The sequence below is a fragment of the Chenopodium quinoa genome, unplaced genomic scaffold (assembly GCF_001683475.1).
Source record: "Chenopodium quinoa cultivar QQ74 unplaced genomic scaffold, ASM168347v1, whole genome shotgun sequence".
Classification (NCBI taxonomy): domain Eukaryota; kingdom Viridiplantae; phylum Streptophyta; class Magnoliopsida; order Caryophyllales; family Amaranthaceae; genus Chenopodium; species Chenopodium quinoa.
Window position 1 is genome coordinate 17,152,547 of NW_018742204.1, and position 9,322 is coordinate 17,161,868.

A 9,322-nucleotide genomic window follows, 5' to 3' on the forward strand; every position below is an offset into this window, starting at 1 on the left:
AAATCCTAATGTAAAAGATAATATAAAAGATTCTTTCAAAAAAAAAAAGATAATATAAAAGATGATTTTTTTTTCTTCATAATTTAAATCTTAAATTACAGCCACGCCTAGCAAACTAACATCCACGTTCAGTTTAATGCGCCCTCCCCCAGGTGGAATCCACCTGTCATGGCTGCTAAGGGCCCCACTCACCTTAGGGATTGGCTTAACTGATTCCATCTCACCCATAAGTTTTTTCACACACAACCAAACCTCACTCAGATAGTCCCACTGCTGCTCAAACAGACCCCTGTTTTGCAGTCCCCCAGATTGCCCAACACATGCGATGCACGGATTTTAAATATTTCATTTTGTATATTTTTTTTGTAATTTCTTAATATTTTTTTTTATTTTCTATTCTATTATTTTAACATTATTTTAAGGTAAAATATTTTGTTAAGTTTTAAATTATTCTTATTCAAATTTAACATATATAGAACTTGAATTTATAAATTAAAATAAATATTATCTCATTCATCAGATAGTTAGATAAACCATTAAATCAAAATATACTTTTTAATTTCTAATTATTTGTTAAAATAATATAAATCCTTATGTAAAAGATAATATAAAAGATTATTTTTGGTTTTTTTTTATAATTTAAATCTTAAATTACTATTTTTTGTTTTCAATTCTCAAATTTCATTTGTTTATTTTTCCTTAAATGGTGATTAAAAATTAAAATTCTAAATTAATATATAAATCTAATTTTTCATTGGTCGAAATATTACTTTTACTTATGTGTCGTGCGATGCACGAATTTTTATATATATTTTGTATATAAATATTTATTTGGTGATTTCTTAATTTTTTTCTTGCATTATAAGTTTTAAAATTTTGTATGAAAATATCATATTATCAGATATTTACATAAAACCATTAACATCAAATGATAATTTATATTTTTTAAATATCAATATATAATTTTTAGTTTTTTAAATAATATAAATCCTAATATATAAAGATAATTTTTAAAATTTAGTGTTCTTAAATAATTAAAATCTAATAAATTATTATTCGTCGTTTTTACCTACGTGGCAAAAAATTAAAATTTCATTCGTTACTTTTGTTTAGGTGGCGAGTAATTTTGTAACACCCCAATAATTCTCTCTGAAAAACTTGTGAGAAACCTGTATATAGCCTGAACAATTTCAAGAGAATTACTAGTGTGCTACCGCTACGTGTTCAAACCTTAAGGCTATCTCAGAAATTAGCAGCGGAAAACCAAAACAGTTTTAAATAAACCTCAAAACAAAGGAATTAAATCAAAATAAGTATTACAAGTTGGAACCATTAAGGCCCTTATTCAAAACCCAAGAAAAGTAGTAAATGATTAAATTCAGAGTTCCAATAATTTCAACCTCAAAAGAATTAGTGTCAACTAAAAATGAATTAAAATAAATTCAAACTTTGCAAAATAAATAATATGGAAACAATCAACTCTCTACTCAACATCCCATAACCCCGATGAATGCTGCATGTGTAAGAACCTGTGGTTATTCTGTTCCCCAATATTACAAGTGTAAAAATTGGATCGTCATAGGGTCATTGAAAGGCGAAGGCCATGACCAAAGAAAGACACACACAAAAGCACGCAGTCAGCAAAGCTGAGTACATACAAGCTGCGAAAGCAAATTGAGAAAATACCTAACATGCTACTAATATTCAAGCACAAGCATCATTAAATATAGACTCAATTCACGACTCGATTAACAAATTTATTAAGACCTCACTAATTAATATTAACTGACTCGTTTATTTATTTCATTGGATTTAGCAATAGACAAGGTTGTCCAACCCATGTCCCATTTGGAACATCAATAAAGAAAAAACCCCATGCCTCTTTTCGGAAACATCAATAAACATCCAACGACCACGGCGCGACTCCGTGACCGTAGTTAGTATGAGATCTCACCTAACTCCTAGTTTTAGAAAAATAATATTTGAAAGAAGAGACTCGTAGATCAGACGACCTCGATAAAAGTACACGGCTAATACCCCATGTACCCCAACTCCTGATTGTCATTACTCCAGATGTGCACCATTGCAGAGTTTTATTGCTCATCCATCTTGCACTTTACGTGATTTACAGGTTTAGACTCAGTGATGACTCTTATAGATATCAATACAAACATCCCAAAAGCAATTCAATCAAACATGGCAAATTCTCAATTTAGATTCTTAATTTATTAGTGACAAACAACATTTATTAATTATTCCATTACTACCTCGGTGTATAAACACCTTGAGTGCATAAGGCACCCCAAAACCTTAACCTCGTCTTACAAGACTTGAATTTCTCCTTTACTCATCCTGTTTACATAATCCTGAACGAATAATAATTTGATCTTTACACCAATCACATACCTTTGCCTTTAAGCGTACCTTGCATAAACAAAGCACAAATAATACTTGCATTATAAACTAGTGCACATCATTTGAAATTCACAATGTATAACTAGACAATTTAACCCAGTCAATCCTATACATGATACTAAGTTCTCGATCCGTCCTTAAACATGCACCTACAAGCAAGGTTTCGTATCTTGTACGTACCTTGTGTAAACAATCCGGTTGGCCACTTTAAAACTAAAAGTCGCCTTCTACAAAGTCCTCTCCTAAACCAAACAATTAGGAATAAATCAATACTAAAGCAATTAAAATTACAGCAATACTAAACTACTTTAAAACCTCTTAAATCACCAAAATAAAGTCTTTAGATTGTCCCCAAAAATCAAAGTTACTAATATAACATCCTAACTTTAAGTTTACATGTTAGAATTATGAAAATATAGTGTTTTATATCAAATTACAGCAACTTTAAAGTGGGTAAATAAATCTGGAATTTTGTTTTAAATATATAAAATAACCTCATAAGCATAATTACTTGAAATAGTCATTATATAGCAAGTTAGTGTGTTAAAAACCCAAGAATATATCAATTCAATGCAATTAGAGGCTTCAAAATAAATGGTATGAAATCTGAAAATTATTTTTAAAATTAGAATATCAAGTTCAAAGCTTTTTCAATCACAAAATACTCACTATAATTATTTTATAGGTTTAGAAGCATAAAAACATGAAATTAACACTACTTGTTCATAAAAATTGAAACTTTAAAAAAATCTGAAAATTAATATACAACCAAAATAATCATACTTTGACATACTTTGAACATAGAATAATTAAGTAATTTGTTTAGTACGTTATTAAGCCTTAAAAAATGAAAAATCAACACTTTAAACCCTAAATTCATACATACCCAAATCTGAAAATTAATATAATAATTTAAACATGTTAAAACCCATAAATTTATAATCTTTTGTAATTTATACATACTATTAAAGCCTAATAACAATAATTTTATAATTGAAATCAAATAAAAATTGAATCTTTAAATCAAAATAACAAGAATAAAGGAAGAGAAATAGGGGGAAGGAGAAGGGAGGAAGGCGAACTGCAGGGAGGGAGGTCGGCTGCTGGGCGGCGCGACGGTCAGAGGGGCGGCGACTGCTGGGCGGCGCGGCGGTGCTGGGGTTTGTGTGTGTGTGTGTTTTTTTTTTCTCTTCTTGCTGAATATCGTGAAGAGGGAGGATGAAGAGAGTGAGGGTTTTCCTTTTTTTTTTTTCTTTAATCCCACGTGAAAGAGGAGTAGGGGGATTAAGGTGGGTTTTTTTTTTTTTTTTTTTTTTTTTTAAAGGTTGGGCCTAAATTTCTAACCCAAGTAGAATTAGGAGTAGGAACTTGCACTTTAGGCTTGAATAAGAGGAATTAAGTGTTTGGGCTAATCACAACTTAGTAGTTTTAGTTTGAAAATAATTAAAATCTTAATACTTTACCTCAAATAAAATTCATACCTATAAAATAAGAAAAATATAAAAGTATTTGTAAAATAAATACTAAATAAATACATTATTATTAAATTGAAAATATGGGGGATTACAAATTTTTTTAATTCTAAAATAAAATAGAAATCTAATTTTTAATTGGTCAAAAATATACCTTTTCTTATGTGGCGCTCCCAATGCTCTCCAAAAATACCTACTTTATTTATATATATTAGATTATATTATCAAAAACTAATTATTGAATAATAATAATAATAATTAATTATTAATTATTAAATACTAATTATTAATTATTAAATAATAATTATTAATTATTAATTTTTAATTATTAATTGTTAATTATTAATTTTTAATTTTTTATTGTTAAGTTAATTGTTAATTATTAATTGTTAATTTTTAATTGTTAATTTTTAATTTTTAATTTTTAATTGTTAATTTTTAATTGTTAATTATTAATTATTAATTATTAATTATTAATTATTAATTATTAATTATTAATTATTAATTATTAATTATTAATTATTAATTATGAATTATGAATTATTAATTATTAATTATTAATTATTAATTATTAATTATTAATTATTAATTATTAATTATTAATTATTAATTATTAATTATTAATTATTAATTATTAATTATTAATTATTAATTATTAATTATTAATTATTAATTATTAATTATTAATTATTAATTATTAATTATTAATTATTAATTATTAATTATTAATTATTAATTATTAATTATTAATTATTAATTATTAATTATTAATTATTAATTATTAATTATTAATTATTAATTATTTAATTATTAATTATTAATTATTAATTATTAATTATTAATTATTAATTATTAATTATTAATTATTAATTATTAATTATTAATTATTAATTATTAATTATTAATTATTAATTATTAATTATTAATTATTAATTATTAATTATTAATTATTAATTATTAATTATTAATTATTAATTATTAATTATTAATTATTAATTATTAATTATTAATTATTAATTATTAATTATTAATTATTAATTATTAATTATTAATTATTAATTATTAATTATTAATTATTAATTATTAAAACCGTTGTCCTTTCTCTAGTAATGGCAAGCGGTTCTGAACCGCTTGCCATTTAAATGGAAAATGGCAAGCCCCCTAAGCCCATGCGGTTCAAAACCGCTTGCCATTAGGGGGTTTGAACCGCTTGCCATTACGTTTATTCTACTAGTGAGTTTACTGAAGAATTAAATGTTTCAAGATGAAGGGTCTTAAGATATGGAAGTTGTCCAACTACAGGTATATTGCAACAAAATTGACATTGCACTAACTCGAGTTTATGAAGCTTGGTGACACTATTAGAAAGCCATTGCGGAAATAAGGAAGCATTGTAACCTACTAACTTCAATTCATTCAATTGGTTATGAGGTTGAAGGCCTGAGAGAACTGATGCTGCATTTGAGGCTTTTTTTGTCCATATGAATTCCAACCTTCGAAGAAATGATTTATGAGATAACATGGCTTCTCTAGCCTTTGCCTCATCAGTGACATTTTGCAGATTAATTATCTTGATTGATCCTTGGATATAATTCATATTCTTCAGCTTTGGAATACGATATTTCTTCTTGCTACCTACAATGAATGAGGGAAGAGTCTTGGAGGTTGACAAGGTTCCCAATATGGCGTATCATAGCTTCCATTTTTTGTATATGACATCCATTCCAATCAACAAACGAAAGGTTAGTTAACATGCTGAAGTTCATGGGTAATTTTGGAATTTCAGGGAAACTTTTAGCTTAAGAATTTGTAGGGTGGATAGGTTAGCAAACTTCTCAGGTAATTTTTTTATATTTGTGTCTGAAATGTCTAGAAAGCGAAGGTGCCTTAAGTTATATATAGATCTTGAAAGGTCAGTGATGTTGGTTTTATTTAAGGCTAGTACTCTAAGTTTCGACACTTTCTTGAAAAAATCATCAGGTTGATGGCTTATTTGCCCACTTTGTTGGTGATCATGTAACAAAAGCAATGTCCTTAAGCGCCCAAGTTGCTCCCCTATTTCATCCCATTCAACGCTGGAGTTGCTTATTGCAAGACAAGGACAAATGACATGTGTACTTATACCGCTGATAGGGACTAGAAGGGCATTCAGCTTCAATGCGTACAAATGTTTTAGAACTAGGAATATGGGCAAAGTCATGAGAAAATTTATGGATTTCATACCTCATCAAACCATGGCTGTCAATAGCTTGTGGTTGAATGATAGATCTTTCCAGTAATTCATTGAAAATTGCCTGCCCGTTATTCTCAAATCTCAAAGCATGAGGTAGAACTAGCCGTTCACCAATCAATAAATGAATCAAATCCTCCCTATAAAAAGCATAGTTGTGGGGGAACAAGGAGAGATTAAAAAAAACACCACCTTAGTTTTGATTCAAGACCCATAAAGCTTGATTTTAAAATCGGTAGAATTTCTTTTACAAATCTCGGCCAACTCCACAAGTCTTCATGAAGGAACCTTTGATTCTCCTTGAAGGTTCAATGGGCACTCAAGAGGGGGGGGGGGTGAATTGAGTGTTAAGTAATCGTTAGCGATTTTTGCTTCTTTTCGGATTATGTGTAAGGAACCAGTTGTGCTGGTTCCCTTATGCAGCGGAATAAAACAAAGCAATAAAGAACACAACAAATTTAACGAGGTTCAGCCAACTCAGGCCTACGTCCTCCTATCCTAAGTCCTTTATTAATCTACTCCGAAAAACAAAGACAAAGAACACTCTACTGTTTCCCTACTCCGGGAACCAGTCTACCCCACACTCTACTCCGAGTGTGCTCTCGACTTACACTCGTAAGCCCAATGTGTTTGAACTCACAAACACTCACCCAGCCTTTAACCCCTTTGTTAAAGACTCAATACAAGAATCAAGAACTCTCCTTTGATCTCACTTCTACGAAGCTAATTAAGAGAAAATGTTTTTGTACTAGAATGCTCTTGTATATGACTTGATGAATGGGATTAGTGCTTAAGTATATGCTCTCAAATAATTGCTCTTTTTAATTTCTGGAGAGGCACACGAAATATGTGAAATAAGATGAGTTTATATAAGCTTAGATTCCTAAAACCTAGTTTCCTTAAATCACACAATCTTAGAGAATAAGATATATTGTAATTTTAGGAAAGTATTTATCTTATTTGATTTAATCACAAAGATAGAATCAATTAAGATAAATACTCCTAGTTTTTAGGTAACCAAGAATATTTCATCTTATTTCCAGCTGCACAAAATATTTTCAAAATAATCTTTTCGAAAAAATCTTTTTGTAAAATCTTTTTCCAAAACGGCAGCTCGAATATTTCGTACAGTGAACCTGGTTCCCCGACCTGGTTCCCTGAATTGAAACATGTTATGAAACCTGTTCCAACTTTGTACCAGATTTCATATCATACTTCAATATACTTTTAAGCACTTATATAACCCAAACATGCAAGCATACTACGGAGCATATTACATGAAAACCTAGATAACATATTAAAGCATAAATCGTCTTTTCTTCATGTAATCTTCAAGACTTGAATCTTCCTTGAATACTTCTATTATGAGCAAACAATCTTTCTTCGAAATATCTTCGAAAGGCTTCTATGCTCCAAGTCTTGGAATCAACTCAACTACTGCACATGTAACATGGTTAATGCACAATAAAGAGTATGTGACTGCTTTTCCGCATAGTAGTCAAGAAAACGGTTCATACTGGTTCCCCACCAGTACATAGCACATTTATCATCTAACTGTTTCCTGTATATAGATAAGTTAGTTCAATAGATAACTCATATAATCAATAACTTATCTAGGAAAACAGTGTTCTATTTTAGTTGGTTCCCCCAACTGTATTGAACACTTTCAAAGACCTGTTTCCCTTAGCTGTTTGTCATCATTCAAAACTATCAATCAAAACCTAAGGGACTCAACAAATTCCCCCTTTTTGATGATGACAAACTCTTGAAGTTCTTGAACCTGTGGACATGCTCAAAAAGAAAACCGTCAAAAACTTCAAGGACTCAAAACTCTTTGGAACAAGTCAGTTAGGCTAACTGGTCCCCTAAACAGAAAATAGAAAATACGAAATAAAAAGACTCAAACTGACTCAATCTAAACTAGCTAAACCTCAAACTGACTCAATCTAAACTAGCTAAACCTTAGGCTTCAACTTCAAACTACTTCCCCCTTTTGGCATCATTAAAAAGTATCCACAAGTAAAAGCAATGTGCACAAGTTAATGTGCTTATCCATACAATGGCATCAACCACCATTCAAGCATTATGCTGCAAAAAGAGATTAGTCAAACAGTTCATACCATAGCAGAGTTAGTAGTTCATACAAGCCAACAAAGTTCAACCAAAGAAGCCCAAATCCATCCAAAAAGAAAGTTCATGGAATGGAGAGAAGTAGACAGACCAACAAAATCAGTTATTTTAGAATAAACATGAGGGTGAGGAAACAAGAACAGAAACAGCATCACTCCTCATCATCATTCTCGTTCCCTTCCTCCTCCTCGAACTTTGCAACATCTTCTGTATTATCATCTGATTCCTCTTCATCCTTGTCACCATGCTCTGCTTAAACCAAAATCATTATATTACTAAGCATATTCTTGTGATTCCCCAATCTGTTTCAAAACCACTTCCTGACCTGCTGGTTCCTCTATTTTTTTTTTTTTTTTTTTTATAAATCATGAGAGATCCGCACTTATTCATAAAGTTCTCCTTGTTGCATAACGAGTACAAGACTAGCATCACATCAATCAAGCAAAGACCTCCACCCTTTTGTGGTGTGAAAGGTTCTTGCTGGTACCCTTTTTCTCTTGGTTTCCGGAAGAGAATTAATGGACTGTTCCTCCTACACCTTCTCAGTGAACTTCTTTAATGAAGATTGAGTTACTCTACTTCGTACCATGGTCTTAACAATGAGTGTCTCCTCATTGTAACCAACAATCTCTATTTCATCCTCTTCACTCTGACTTTTCCGAATTTCCTCCAACTTCGGGCTTAAGGACATTTGAGCTTCCTTCTGATGTTCCCCCTGAGACTGAGCTGGTTCCTTGAGTGAACAGTAACCGAATGAACAATGATGAATTTAAAGCATACGAGAGAGAGAAAGAGAATTTCGAGTGATGATGATTGATGATCTGCACAAAGGGTTAGTGTATATTTTTAACAATGAAGCACAAAGAGAGAAGAAGGAAAGAAAAGAGTTAGTTGAGCCAATAAAAAGCAACTGTAAAGGATATTTTTAAATTGAAATCAAAAATTTGGTAATTATCTTTTACCATAATTATCTCAACCAACTATAAATAAGGCATATGATATGTTTGCCTTTTATATGGGATTAAATAACTGAAATAAGATAAATTCCTTCCAAAAGGAAATATCTTATAGTAAT